The following is a 16,350-nucleotide window of genomic DNA, read 5'->3' on the forward strand; positions in this document are numbered from 1 at the left end:
TATCTTCTCCACCTCCAATCCTAGAGGGCATACGACCTTCTTTGCTGCGTATGTACTGTCGGGCAATTCGTTATCCTTTGGAAGCTTCTTCTTCAATATTTTCAGTAGCTTCTCAAATCCTTTGTCAGCCACAGCATTCTCTGCCTTCCACTGCAGCAATTCCAGTACGGTACCGAGCTTTGTGTTGCCATCTTCGCAATTGGGGTACAACCCTTTTTTGTGATCCTCTAACATGCGATCGAACTTCAGCTTCTCCTTTTGACTTTCGCATTGCGTCCTTGCATCGACAATGACCCGGCGGAGATCATCATCATCGGGCACATCGTCTGGTTCCTCTTGATCTTCAGCAGCTTCACCCGTTGCAGCATCATTGGGCACATCGTCTGGTTCCTCTTGATCTTCACCAGCTCCCCCCGTTGCAGCATCACCGTATTCAGGGGGCACATAGTTGTCATCGTACTCTTCTTCTTCGCCGTCTTCCATCATAACCCCTATTTCTCCGTGCCTCGTCCAAACATTATAGTGTGGCATGAAACCCTTGTAAAGCAGGTGGGAGTGAAGGATTTTCCGGTTAGAGTAAGACCTCGTATTCCCACATTCAGTGCATGGACAACACATAAAACCATTCTGCTTGTTTGCCTCAGCCGCATCGAGAAACTCATGCACGCCCTTAATGTACTCGGAGGTGTGTCTGTCACCGTACATCCATTGCCGGTTCATCTGCGTGCATTATATATAATTAAGTGTCCAAATTAATAGAAGTTCATCATCACATTAAAACCAAAGTACATACATAGTTCTCATCTAACAACATATAGCTCTCCAGAGCATCTAATTAATTAAACCATACATTGAAACTATGTAAAACATTTCAATGCGAAAACAAATGCGATCATAATCGCAACCAAGGTAACAATTGATCCAACGGCATAATGATACCAAGCCTCGGTATGAATGGCATATTTTCTAATCTTTCTAATCTTCAAGCGCATTGCATCCATCTTGATCTTGTGATCATCGACGACATCCGCAACATGCAACTCCAATATCATCTTCTCCTCCTCAATTTTTTTTATTTTTTCCTTCAACAAATTGTTTTCTTCTTCAACTAAATTTAACCTCTCGACAATAGGGTCGGTTGGATTTCCGATTCACATACATCCTACATAAATAAAATCTATGTCACGTTGGTCGGCATAATTTTCATAAACAATAAATGAACCAATAGTTATAAAGATAATATATATACCACATCCGAATCATAGACAGGACGAGGGCCGACGGGGGCGGATACCAAAACCATCGCACTATATAAGATGCAATAATAAAAGTAAGAAAATAATACAAGTATCTATGTAAACATACAAGTAAGAATATTTTTCCTTTCAAAAGAAGATAAGAACAAGAGGCTCACCACGGTGGTGCCGGCGATGAGCTCGGCGCGGGTGATCGACGGCGGTGAAGACGGGGACGGGGCGTGACGGACCGCTAAACCTAGACAAATATTGAGGAAAATGGAGCTTGGAGTCGAGCTTGGAGAGGAGAAAGCTTAAGTAGTGTGGCTCGGGCATTCCATCGAACACCTTGTGTGCATAGGAGGTGAGTTAGAGCACCACCAAGCCCTCTCCCCCTCGGCCAGAAAAAACGGAGCAGTGTGCTCTGCTCTTCCGCGAGGGGGTATATATAGGCACCTCATTGGTCCCGGTTGGTGGCATGAACCGGGACTAAAGCGGAGCCTTTGGTCCCGGTTCAAGCCACCAACCGGGACCAATGGTGGTGGGCCAGGAGCGAGGCCCATTGGTCCCGGTTCGTCCCACCAACCGGGACCAAAAGGTCCAGATGAACCGGGGCCAATGGCCCACGTGGCCCGGCCGGCCCCCTGGTCTCACGAGCCGGGTCCAATGCCCCCATTGGTCTCGGTTCTGGACTGAACCGGGACTAATGGGTTGACCCGGCCTGGACCAAAACCCTGTTTTCTACTAGTGAATGTAGCTAAATATAGGTGTGGCGACTCTAACAACATAATGAGATAAAATTACAAAAGAAATAGTCTCTTCTAATTAAACCATGTAAACTAGAATTACTGCTTGCATTCTCAAAAAAAAAAGAAATTTACAGCTTGCAGTAGCAAGCAAGCATGGAACTTTGTTTTAAAGAGCACCCAACAAGCTATGTGATAATTACAAAGGAAGGTGATAATATAACTAGGATGTAATAGAAATGTTTACCACTTCATATTTTCGATGGTGATAACAGTGATGGTGGATAATTAGTATATACGTGTGTCCAGGATATGCCCGAATCGGTTTGTTTCTTCTTGCACATCCTGTCAACCTGCAAAGTCTTGACATCTAGTGCGAAACATTCATAGCCCGGGCACTCCAATGATGAGCTGTCATATGATTTGTTTTCTTCCCCTATCAATATCATGTACCTCTCAGTTGCACCCACGATATACTGTTGGCACCTTGAATCTACTGAAATTGTCTTCTCCAACCGCCACTCGTTTGATGTGGAATCCTCACTTTTACTTTGCCTAATGCTATAACAGAAGTCAGATCTGCTGTTCCCTTCATAATTGAACATTCCAAGTCTGCCTTCCCCCACCTCCACAATGGTATACCCAATGGTTTTGGGTGGTAGGCCAATCGTGGAGAACACCATGCCTAGGGTGTTAAGCACGAGCATGACATTCCAAAACTCTATCTTCCAAGAGAAGCATCCATAAGCGTAGTGGCGTAGGGATAACATAGGAGGTCTTGAAGTTCTCAAGAGCATACCTTTGTAGACTAGCAAATCGCTCCAAGCATGTCCCCTAGCCGCTCGCCATTGTTGGGTGCTCGAAGAGAAGACGAGGGCAACTGGTTTAGTCTGTCAACTTGCTAACAAGATCACTTGGAACGAAATCTCATCATCCGCCACTGCTGCCAACTCCTCGTCGTGGGGAGTGAGGAAGGGATCACTTAGCACACAAATTGGATCCTCCGCCGATGCGGATAGGTTGTCGGGAATTGGAGGAAGCAAGATGTATCGCTGGTGCAATGGGTCGCACACCACTCGATCGTTGAATATTTTGCGGTCTTTCTCACCAGTGTGGCGGCGATTGAGGAGGACACGGCCGTCACGGATATCCTGGACAATCCAGCGGGCGGGAGGAGGGAGAAAGGAGAAGGAGAAGTCAGCAGTGAAGGCAATGGCCCGGGCGGCACATGCAGAGGGGTGAGGTGGGACGACGGGGTTGAACCCGGTCTCATCTAGGAAGCCTAGGATGGACGGGGTGTGGAGCTTGCGAAGGCGCCGAAGGACAGAACGGTCGGTGATTTGTCGGTGGAAGGACATACAAGTGGTGGATGCACGGACAAGATCGGCTGGGGTTGGTAAGCGGAGGAAGATCTCCGGCAAGAGGTCGGCCAGGCGGTCATCGGTGATCGTTGTCGCTGTCGAGATCACCATTTTGCAAGGGGGAGAAGTGTTTTGGTGATCATCCATGAGTGACCACTTCACTTCGATAGAAGCAGGGAGCTGCTGTTTCCTTGTTGAAGCAGTTTTATTTGTTAGAAACACATATATAGGCAGCAGTAGCCAGTAGATGGTTGCTCCACATCGAAATGCGGTCAGCCCAGCTGTCGTTTAAAATGAAAGTTTTCTTGTCAGCGCGCGCTTGTATTTCGATATAACCAAAGAGTGCAAAATTAAGTGGCATCCTCCGCTTGTCCGGCCGGCCGGCACAACAGTGACGTGTTTACTGCTCCGTAGTCCGGGCAGCTCACGGCCGGCGTCAATCGGCGCCGCCTGCTCCTCTAGTGGAAGTGGAACCATTAATTTTGTCTTGCATGCCACCCGCAAAAAAAAAAAATTATCTTGCATGCAGTGAAGAGTCTTTCTTAGTTCAGTCCTGTGTAATTATTCAATGAAACCGAAAAAGGCTTTCGCCCCGCTTTATATATAAAGCAAAGATCCACAGTGCCCGAAACACAGCCGCACTCACCCAACACAAACACACACATACGCACCCAAGGCAGGATACATAGGCGCTGAGCACAGCAACACACACCCTAGCACTATAAGAGCCGCCGGGGGCTTCATCCGAAGAAGTGAAGCCGCATATGACGAACCGTGGGTTCCAAGGCGGTGCCTTCAGGAAGGATACGGCACCGGAGCGTCACCACCGCCCGATCCGAGGATCAGAGTTTCCCCTGGAGCACCACGACGGGCAGTGATAGCCGCAACGACGCCTTCAAGAAGGGAGCGATCTTCGCCGTCACCAGTCCGTCCGAAGATAGAGTAGGTTTTCACCCCGGCCAACATTCACCGCCACCAAACGCCACACCCCGGCTACCACGCCGCCCACACGGCCGTGGTAGCCGGGCAGCACCGAGGCACGAGCTCTGCCCATGAGCACCGCGCCACCACCACCAGGGCCGCCGCCCCGGAATCCAAGACCTTGACACCAAGTCCCCTGAGCCCCACCGCTACCCCCACCGCAGAGACGGGCGGAAAGGATCCGCCTTTCACACCCCTGGCCGGACACAACGCTGAGACCCAATAGGTCGGCCACAACAAGCCTCCATCGAGCCGTCCTGCTACACCGGGCGCGAGACGAGCGCAGTCCTGCTGCCGGGCGCGAGACGGGCCGGTCCTGCTACCGGGCGCGAGACAAGCGCAGTCCTGCTGCCGGGCGCGAGACGAGCGCAGTCCTGCTGCCGGGCGCGAGACGAGCCGGTCCTGCAGCCGGGCGCGAGACCAGCTCGATCCTACGGCACCGGGTGCGAGACGGATGCTGGACCGCAGCCGGGAGAAGGCCAGCCCTCCGGTGAGAGAAGCGAACGAACGCCGAGGAGAGGGGTCGAAGGCCGATACAGGCAGCCTACAGACGGGCCGACGCCAGGAAAATCTGGCCGCCGCCGCAATCAACCTGCCACCACCACATCACCTGCGCCTCCACGCCCTGGTCAGCACCAGCCGAAGCGCCGCCACCCTGTACCAGCAACGCGGACATCGGCCGCCACACCACCACCACCACGGGGTTGCCGGCCACCCCCGTCAACGAAGACCCGCACATCCACCGGATCTGGGCCAGGATGCCCAGATCCGCCTCCAGCACGACCTCGCCCACCGAATCCCACGAGCAGCAGGGGAAGGGAAGGAGGAGGCGCCGGCGGGCCACAAGGGCGCAGGGCGGAGCACCGGAGCAAGAGCCGGCCGAGACCCGACGCCGCGGGCAGGAGGGAGGCGGCCCGCGACGCCATCCATCTGCGCGCAGGGGGAAACCGCCCCGCCGCCGCCTGGCCACGCGGCCTTTGGCCGGCGGCGCCCCCGGCGGCGGCGAGGGAGGGGGAGGCGGGGCGGAGGGCCGGAGGGGAGGCGCGAGGGTTGCCTCCCGACGGCGCTCGCGGGAGCGCCTCGGGAGGGAGAGAGGAGCCTTTCAGTCTTTTTTCCGGATGTCGATGAAAGCTTCCTCGGCTACATCGATCATTAGGAGATCAAAACTGTATGCTAAGTTAAGGTAAATACTACTCCCTCCATTTCTAAATATGTATTAATAATATGGCTGCAAGCATCGTTTTAATGAAGATACCGGGGTAATCCTTCTTTTTTTAAAGGTCCTTTTTAGAGATTTTAATATAAACTACATACGAAGCAATGAGTCTATCTACAGTTTTACACTTTAAAATACGACTACATTCATTCATATGTAGTACATATTGAAACAAAATTTTCTTTTGGAGGCCGAGCTCTATGAAGGCCTCCTTTTGCAAAATTCAAAATTCATCAAAATACATACTTTCACATTTCAAAAAATTCTTAAAAAATACAGATATACATGAAGGCCGAATGTACATGTGTGTAAATTTTCAGAACAAAATACATTGAAATGAGGGATGTGCAAAAAAACAAATCAGGGGCTTTTTAACATATGATACTATTCATCCCCAGAGTCCATAAATTTATTTATTTTTTGTACAGGTCGCATTTCAAGGTATTTCATTCTGAACTTTTACACACATACATTTCATCCATGTATAGTTGCATAAATTTTTCAGGCTTTTCTGAAATCATAAAGTTTGAATTTTGAATTTTTCAAAAATAAAGGGCTTCATGAAGCACGGTCACCAAAATGCCAAACTTATATTGAAATATCTAAAAAGACTTATATTTAGAAATGGAGGAAGTAGACAGATTGCTTAAAAAAGGTAAATACTACTCCCTAGTGATAGAACTGTGGATCGTATAGGCTTAGGGATTAGCAATAGTTCTACCTTCTTGAGCTCCTGGTGCCGGCCATGGTGCCGGTGATGGCAGAGAGTAGTGGGGTGGATGCGGCTGAGATGTATGGGCAGTGGCGGCGGCGGAGCTTCCCATCGCTTCAGTGCCTCCCTCTGGATCGGATAGGGTTAGGAGTAGGGAACAGTGGCGGTGACGAACCTCGTACCCTGTGCCCCTGGTCTCCACCTCCTCTTTATAGCACTGCGCGATAGGGCCCCACCAGCCTTGCTTGGGCTGGACGCCCCCGATCAGGGCGTGGGTCAAGGGCCCAATGAGCCGTTGGGCCCATTGGTGGAGAGATCAACCTAACATTCTCCCCCTTGATCCCATCATATACTTTTAACTTCTATACTTTGAAATAACTCTTTTCAAAGTACTCGTTCCATCACAGATTTGCATGTAGAGCATGTCTCATCATCACAGTTCATTTCCGATAGAATCAACACCTACAACACACTCCTATGTTTTGAAACAGATTCTTTAACCTTGCGTCCTTTTATTGTCCGGAAATGTTAGACTATACCATAAAATCCATGTCGACTGTGTATTCTCCGAACACACTGGGCGGTAAGCCTTTAATAAGCAGATCTGCAAACACTTGTCTGTTACTTTTATGCTTCAAGCATTTCTACATAATTCCAGACTTTCTCCTTTACAACGCATAACACTATGTCAGTGTGTTTGGCATCAACACTTGACTCGTTATCATAGGAGCGAAAAACTAAAAATGGTTATCATTGTTGTCAACCATTATCAACTCCGGGTACAGGTCTCCTTAACCATTTTGCCTGTACATCAGCCTCATATCAAGCTATAAAATATCTTTGCATCACATTGATGATAATTGTTTCATTCTTTGGAGCTTTTCCACACAAAAACCTCCAAGTATGAAAGTTAGCGACAATTGTGAATTTCACTATACATTTCACAAGTCATGTCTTTGTACTCACAATCTTTTGAGAGCACTTATTTCTTTCAGCATGAGGCCGATATCTTTGACTCCATTCCAGTGATCTATATATGGACTGGACATTGCCAAAACAACCCGGATATGTGAACTGTGTCAGGGCAATATATTGAGCTTCCAACAGCTGAAGCATATGGTACCATATCTGTTTTCAATCTTTTCTCATCAACTTTTGGAACACCATAGTTTCCAGTTCTATTACCCTTACTATAAGAACAGGCATAGGTTTTCTCGCATGCATACTTTAGAGACATTTCTTAACATGTCCATGCGACATTCCTAATACCCCCTTTTATTCTTTTCTTGGTGAATCTCGATAATTATAACGAGAGACACTCTACCGAGAACATTCTTTTGACTTTGAGGACAAGAACTTATTTTCTCCTCCTGCAGTAGATTGACATGACCACTAGCAAGTAGGACGCCATCCACATGCACAGGATTAGGAAATGAATTTCCCATTCTATAACTTTGCATGAATACAATTGTCCTCTCATTTCTTTAACCCAAAACAACATTTGATTGCTTTAGTCCATAAAAGACTTCTTCAGGCAGTATCCCATGTGTTCTTTACTTTCATCTGATGTAACTCAGATCATAATATCTTTCATCTGATGTAACTCAGATCATGATGTGCTACCAACACTCATTGTAATCTATTCGGTGCAAAACGCGCAAAAACCTTTCGATTTAAGTCGTGTTTTACACCTTTACGTATTTCCTTTGGAGTCAGATTGAGCTTGTAGACTCTTTACAGCCTACTGTTTTGGCTCCATTGGAAATTACTCATCAGTCCCAAACATCGTCGGGATTCACTAATTTCATTTCATCTCACAAAGTCTCTTATCATTTAGATAAGCAGACACTTCTCAAAACTCGAATGAGCGCTTTAAATGAGGTGGGATCAACCTCCATTTGAATTTCACTAACATAGACTTTATAGTAATCAGAAGTATCTGATTTTCTCATTCCTTGAGACCATCAGTGTCTCAGGTACTGGCACTTCTTTCATATGGGGTTGTAGTTGCTCTGTCATTGCAAGAGGCAAACTAATTCTATAATCTTTCATTTCCAAGAGGCAATAGTTTTTACAGGGACCTGTATCACAAGATCCATGTTTACTCATTCATCCTTTATAGAGCTAACAACATGTGTTGTATAGGTCATACAACATGCTCCCCCAGATTACTCCATCTTCATTAAAAATGGCGTATCTTCAAACTTTATAATTTGGGTTTATTCTGTTAAAACTTTCTTCTTTATGGCACTTTAAGCACCGTCTTAGTATTCCTTACTCTGCTTTTGGAACTGTAAAAGATCCAGAAATACAACTATTTTTTTTTCTTTAGGGGTATTAATATGACCGTCATACTCCCCCAGACGATCACATTCTTCATCACATTATCTAAAGTATAGGGGAGTTTCATCATTCTTAATTTATCTCATATATCTTTCTCCCCCTCGAAATGTGGTAAGAACTTTTCTGCCACAATTTCGAAAAACCATCCATAACTCTTGTGAATGAGGAAACTTCGATTATCTACTTCATTTATCTGGAGTACCTTTTCCTCATTCCATTTCAGAAACTCAACAGAGTTCTTTATCATTAGTACTTTTGCAAGTCACACTTGCATATCATTCTTATCTTTAGGTTCGTCTGTAACTTTTATTCTCTTTGGATTTATTGAGTGCTTAATGACCGTTACACATAAGATGTACGGTTGATACTAGGAAAGCATAATAGCTACTCCATACTTTTCTCCCAGAGTGGGACACATTAAAAGCACATGAGTCATCATGTCTTTCTCCTGTCATACAGGATAAGTCTGAGAAAATTTCTGCCGCCATACGGGTTACGCAGGGATTTTCCCAGACTTATCCTGCCATGCGGGTTTTATCATAATCATCTGTTCCCGCCATGCGGATAATTCCCTGTAAGGGACATAAATGCCAGAATTGGCTCTTTTGACTGCATATTCAATCATCAAATTTATAAATAAATCCGAATGCTCTTTGACACACATGCTTGATCCGACGTTGGTCAAATTAAACACACATGTTGCTTGTTTTATCTCAAATCATAGAGAGTACATGAAAGACATTCGTCAACCAAGACTCTCAATGATCTATCTCTTTTCTTTTGAAACCATTCTTTAGAGAGAACATACTATCTCACGTTATGACCTTTCTTGGTCATCTTTCGGGTCACAAGTACCCAACCATTCGCTTTCATGAATGAAAGCATGGAAAACTTTTAGTCTGAGAAAACTTAGCAAATAATCGACAATAATGAGCATAAAAATAACCCTACGTTGGTCTGGTTAAAAATATGCACATTAAACTTTTGCAAAACTTCCTTTTTATACTCTAAATCATCGTTGTGGTAGAATTAGAATAAAACTCATTCTTGTACATTAATTCCATATCACCGTTGGGCGGAAATGAAAATAATGCATATAACTCATAAAGAATGTGATGATAGTATTTCTATTAAACAACTTTGCTCAGAAATAATCATCATCATCAACTTATTGCAACGGAAAACTTTTAATATACATTTCTCAATCTCTATCAAATGCTCTGAAAATTGGTCACTTTGATAGAAAAATTATCAGAGATTTGAACTTTTAACTATAAGACTCATTGAATTATAATATTGTCATCATCAACGTTGGTCAGAAAATAACAATAGCATAATTAAACTTTAATCAAATATCTTTCTACTGTCATAGCAGAAGCTATCTGAATCTGATTTCACCCACAAGTGAAAAAAACTTCTCTCAAAAAACTGTTCATCCAATTAAATTTTCCCATAGGTTCCAATTTAATTGGAGGATAATACTTTTTCTTTCTTTGTGAAAGAGTACTATTAATTATTTATGCAGCGGAAAAACATGAATAAAAATTCATGAACTTTTTATTCTTTACAGAAACTTTTCTTTTACTAAAGAAAAATTCATGAGCTTTATTATTTTCTTTATAAATTCATGAACATTTCTTTTCTGAAAATTTTCTATTTTCATTTTCAAAGACTTTTTCTGTTTACTTTTCAAAACATTTTCTTTTACTTTTCTATTTTCTAAACAATTTTTTTTGAATTACTTTGAATAGAAAAACTGTACTGTAATTAGCCCAAAACTGGACAAAAAACAGGAAAAGAAAAAAGAAAAAATGTCAGCTGCGCGCGCTGGGCAACCGCGGCTGCGCCTGCTCTCCTTTCGGCCCAAAAGTCCCACGTGGGCGCCAGCCACTCTGGCCTGGTCCGCAGTCCACTGGCCCAAATAAGATTTTGGCCCAAAAGGCCGGGGCAGAGTTAGGGGTTTCTTTCTGGCCATTGATCTTGATCGGACGATCCAGAGCGATTTTCGCTTGAACAAAACTGTGAGGAGAGGAAGACCCGACCGCAACCCTAGCCCATTCTGTTTCCATCGCCCCTCTCGATCTCTCTCTCGTGACGGCGGAACCACGGGGTTGCGCCCCGGCCGCCGCCGCCGGTGGCGGAAGCCACTGCGCCGCGCGCGCCTCCTTTCCCTTCCCACTTCTCTTTCGCAAAGAGGACTAGGCGCGAGCCCCTCCTCTGATCTGTTGCTCTGTCCCGCACGCCGGGGCATCGCGCTGCTCCGGTTGCCGTCAACAGCGACGAGCGCAACCGTGCCTCCCTTCCTTTCCTGTGGCAGAGAGAGAGGGTCGGGCTTGCGCCCTCCTCTACTGCACTTGCGCCTCGACGGCGCCTCCATCTCTGTTGGAGTAGAAGCTGGGCACGGCTGCGCTAGCCGCCGGCGTGGACAGCAAACCACCGCGGCGCGCGATCCCCTTCCTATTTCCCTTTCTTTTCTGTTATTTCTCCCTCCACCACCATATAAGGCTTCGAGCAATGGAGATTCAGGAAAGAACGGCGCCCCTCTGGCCCCCTTGCCGGCGTGTGCGTGCACCCGTAGATGGGCGCACCGCCGTCAAGCGGTTCAGCGGCGGCGCCATGTTTCGGCGACCGCGTGGTCTCTTTGCCCCCAAAGGGGGGTGGTGTTCTTCTTCTCGATGCCTCAGCTTGCCGATGCACATCGAGATCGAGAGGAACGGTGCGGCCAAGACGGCGGGACTCTTTACCGGCGGGCCCAAGGCCCTGCTCCGGTGATCTTCTTTGCCCTGTCTAGGGTTCTTCGGGAGGGGAAAAGATTTTCTTTTGTGTTCTTTTCTACTGAAAATCCTAAACCAAACCTTGTCTGATACCATTGCTAGAACTGTGGATCGTATAGGCTTAGGGATTAGCAGTAGTTCTACCTTCTCGAGCTCCTGGTGCCGGCCATGGTGCCGGTGATGGCAGAGAGTAGTGGGGTGGATGCGGCTGAGATGTATGGGCAGTGGCGGCGGCGGAGCTTCCCATCACTTCAGTGCCTCCCTCTGGATCGGATAGGGTTAGGAGTAGGGAACAGTGGCGGTGACGAACCTCGTACCCTGTGCCCCTGGTCCCCACCTCCTCTTTATAGTACTGCGCGATAGGGGCCCACCAGCCTTGCTTGGGCTGGACCCCCCCCCCCCCCCGATCAGGGCATGGGTCAAGGGCCCAATGAGCCATTGGGCCCATTGGTGGAGAGATCAACCTAACACCTAGCAGTACAAGTTTGGGACAAACTTTTTCGGAGAGAGGGAGTAGACAGTATGGTTTTTCTCTTTGGCATGGATCTGTATAATTTGAGTTTTAAGATAGGATCAAACACTTTTCATGTGTGGAATAATGATCCATGTAGGTATTTGATTTTTCTATAGCTTTTATACTATGACCAAGATCTAACAAGAAGCAGCAGTGCATACTAGCAGGTAGTAATGTAGTCGCAGCCTACTTAAGAGTTAAGAGCACGTCTATTCTCAGTCTCTGACATTTAGAGTATAGGAGTATTGTCGGCCCTGTGGATCAGCTCGTCCCAGAACCGAGGCAGTCGAGGAGGGACGAAAATGTTTGTTTGTGCTCCCCTTTTCCCCTCCCGACCATGTCCTCACCCGCCTTCTCACCAGGAGGAGGCCGGGGCGGCGCGCGGCACCTTCCCTCTGTCCCACTCCTCCTCCCTCAACCCCACCCCCCACCCCCCCCCCCGCCTCTGCCGCCGCCGGACGCCCCCGAGCTAAGCCCGGGTGGTGTCGGAGGCGGCGGGAGCTTCTCTTCCCGCGCGCAGCCCTCTTTCTCGGGACAGGAGGTCGGCGGCGATGTGGCTTGGCATACAACAGTCCGGCGGCCGGAGAGGTGGTGGCGGGGTGGCCTGGTGGTGTGGGGCTGGCCGGTGGTGCTCCCCCGACAGGCCCTTAGGGCCCCACCTGGGTCCGGGTGGGCCGGCTCCAGCGCGGCCTCACTGCTTTTTGCATGTAGAGGAGGGGCGGCGATGCCAACGTTGTGTCTTCTGCGGTGCGACGATGGGGGCTTTACGGGCATCTCGGCCCGGCTGGGCCTATGGGTCTGCGGGCCTGGTATACTCTTGTTATAGCATCCGGTCAGTTACAGTCGCTGATGGTGGAGGTCGGTCCCTCCCGCATGTCGGCGGTGCTGCTACCCCTAGTCCATGGCGGCTCTTCTTCTTCGTTGTGGAGGCCTCACTTCTCTGTATTGTGGTGAGACAGTGTGGGTGGCTTCACGATCATGTTGGCGCAAGTTGGTGGTCGGTATGGTGGAGTGCTCCAGAGCGCCCGGGGTGATGGTTGGGATCAGGAGAAATCCATGTCGGCCTGACTGACACCGACGTGGTGGCGCCTGAGGGTGCCATCGGTCCTTTTTGAAGGGCGTCGAGTGTTACCCTTCCTCTCTCCTCACCATGTACCGGGGAAACCCTTCACAGCAGCGTCGGCATCGTCACGTCCCTTTTTGAAGGTGTTGTTTGGTACCAGCCTTAAACAATTTATTTGGATCATGTTTATTATAAGACGGTTATTGGTTTAAGTCTGAAAACAATGGTTGTTTGATTTATATGAATAATATTTTTTATCATCATGCTCCCTTATGAATGGTTGATTTATTAATCTTGATTGTGGTATATGGACACATAACACCAACCCTAATTGTCGCAACACAAATGATTCAAATTCCACTTGTTTATGGCACGGGTCATATTGGCAAGAAGTGTGTGAAGAAACTCCATAGTTATAGACTTTTGAAGTCATTTGATTATGTCTCATTTGACACTTAAGAACATTGTTCAATGGGTAAAACAACAAAGACGCCATTCACAGGACATATTGAACGGCTGACTGACTTGTTGGAGGTCATACATACAGATGTATGTGATCAAATGAGTATTGTTGCACATGATAGATTTCTCTACTTCATTACCATCATGGATGGTTTGAATAGATATGGGTATATCCAATAGCGGCGGCAGAAATAAGCCAAGACCCGGGCAGCCTTTGGGACGCAGTAGCACTGTAGTTACAGTACCGCTACAGTGTACAAAGGAAATGCATCTCCCGCCCAGGCAGCGGCCCGGGCTGGCTAGGGCCTGTCTCTGCCATTGGGTATATCTATTTGATGAGACATAAGTCTAAAATATCTGAGAAGTTTAAAAAAATCAGCACAAAGTAGAAATCTATCATGAAAAAAGCATGATTCTGCAATACAATCCCGTAGGGGAGTATTTGAGTTACGAGTTTTGTAAACATCTGAAGAGTTGCATAATTGCTCCACGGTTTATGCCTCACGGAACGCCATGGAGGAATAGAGTGTCCGGGAGATGTAAATGGACCTTGTTAGACACTATAGAGGGCCGGACAGAGTCACAGTTCCCCACTTCCTCTGCTCGCCCAAGCCGCTCTCGCGGGCGGCAGGGCGAAAACCTAGCCGCCGCCCGCCAGCTCCCCCTTCCCGCCTCTCCCCCTCCCCGCCACCGCCGGAAGGCGCCACCGGGCGAAGCCCGGCTGGCGTCGGTGGCGGCGGGGTTCCTCTCCCACCTCCTGGGGCCCTGTGGCGCGAGACACATGGGTCAGGCGAGGTGCGGCGCTGGCGCAGGGCGGCGCGGCGGCGCCCCGGGCTGCTGCGCGACGGGTGCAGCGAGTCGACGACGCGGCGGCGGTTGCGTGGAGCTGGTGGCGGGGTGTGCTGGCTTGGGGGCGGTGGGGCAGTAGTGGCTGCTTCGTCAGATCCGGTGGTCGGCGACGAGGGCTGCGGCGGCGCGGGCTGGGGGCGGCTACCGGCTTGGCTGGGCCGGCCCCTGGCGTGGTGGAGCTGCTCATCCATGGGGTGGCTGCGTCGGGCGGATCGCGCGGGATGGCCCCGGTTGGATCCCGCGGGATCTGGCGCTGGGATTCCTTCCAGCGGCGAGGGCTGAGGTCAACAGGAACCGCGGGCGGCCGGCGTGGCCGTGCTTAGGGGTGGCAGTGCTGGTGGCGTGGTTGTGGCGGTGGTGGGGCGTGTGCGTCCTGGGGTCCGACCGGGTCTCCTTCCCGGCTTGGGCGTGCAGCGTGCGGCTCTGGCAGGCTGTTTGTGGCTCTTCCTTGAATGCGGTGGCGGCGGTTCTCTCCCCTTCTTTGACGGACGCGCGCCGTCAGTGGCCTCTCGCTAGTTGGTGCCAATCGCCGTGGTGGGGCGAAACAGAGTGCTTCGGGTGGGAAGGCCGGTAGGATGGGGGCTTCGACGAGGTCGAGCCGCCCGTCGCCGGTCGAGGCCGTGGGCCGCTCCTTCCTTCCCACTTCCCCAACCTGGTGCTTGTTGGTTGCTGACTCGGTGTTCTGAGGCGGGACGGTCGTTGCAGTTTTCGGCGATGGTTGGGGTTTGCACTGGCCAAAGCTTGCTCCTTTGATGATTCCAGGACGGTCTAGATGCAGGGCGGCGGCCCTGGCGGTGGGAGGCGTGTTGATCTTGGGCGGATTGCGCGGCTCGGGTGCGGGCGGGCAGACATGGCTGCTCGGGCGGCATGGATGCGGGTGGTTGGCGGAGTGAGGTTGCGTTGGAGGGATTGGTACACCGGGGAACATCACTTGTCCAGTCTCTGTACTGGCCGACGGTGGCGGCGTCCGTGGATGTCGTACCCTCCCTACAGGCTCCGTCGCGGTGCTCCCTCTTCCTTCAGGTTACTCCGGGTGAAAACTTGATCCGCCGGATCGGACGGTGGCGGCTTTGGTCGTTCCCTTGTTGGAGGCATCGTTTTGGAGTCCTCACTCCGCCGTTGGCCGTCTCATTTCTCCTCGGTGGATTGCTCATGGTGATCTCCGTCGGCTCTAAGCGACGCTTCTTTGTTCATCTTTTTGGTGCTTTGTAGTCGTTGGAGTGGTGGGTTGGTGCCTGGCACCCTTGTATCTAGCCTTGGGTGTGCGGTGTGTGTAGTGGGGTGTGTGTTTGTATCGGCTCGCGGTTGTAATCGGTGGTGCTTTATAATATAAAGCGGGGGAAACCCTTTTTCGTAAATAGGCATGGGATGCTCAGCCGGAAAGAGTGAATGTACTACCGGATCAAAGCGTCCAACCCACAGGCACCGGCCAACATGATCTAGCTTCGTCCTAGATCGCCAAAACCAAACGTTGGGTGGTGGGGTGCTCACTGTCGAAAATGCAACGGTTGCTAAGCCGACAGATAGACGATGCCATTAGGATTGCAAGCGAAGCAATACCCTTCCGAAGGCCGGTAGGCAAGACGTCGATGATGGAGGCACACCAGGGGAGCAAGTCCTTCTGGCCGGCAGGCACAACGGCGATTGCACGGCATCAGGTGAGCAGATCATGCCAGACCTGCTGAGAGAACAGATAGCCGATGATGATGTGATGTACTGCTGTATGGTTTCAGGATCTTGGTCGAAGACAGCGCAATGGTCAGCATGATGCAGGCCATGGCGAGCAAGCCTGGCCAAGGTCCAAACATTACGCGCCAGAGGCGGGCAGGGATGGAATGGAACCGGTGAACAGCGCATCATAGCAGGAGCTCGCCGAGTAGGCTCCGTTACTGGTCCAGCGCCAGGAGAGTTGGTCGTGCATGGACTAGCACCGTGCGACATGCCCCAGCTGGTCCTCAGCTAAGCGAGCTCCAGGAGAGAAGCTTGTCGGCTGGCAGTCTATAGCCCTGTTTGGTTCATAAGTTACTTTTTTAGTGCTAACTTACAAGTCTCAAGTCCCTAAAAAGTCCCTTCCTGTTTGGTTCTGGAGACTTA

The sequence above is a fragment of the Triticum aestivum genome, chromosome 6A (assembly GCF_018294505.1).
Source record: "Triticum aestivum cultivar Chinese Spring chromosome 6A, IWGSC CS RefSeq v2.1, whole genome shotgun sequence".
Lineage (NCBI taxonomy): Eukaryota > Viridiplantae > Streptophyta > Magnoliopsida > Poales > Poaceae > Triticum > Triticum aestivum.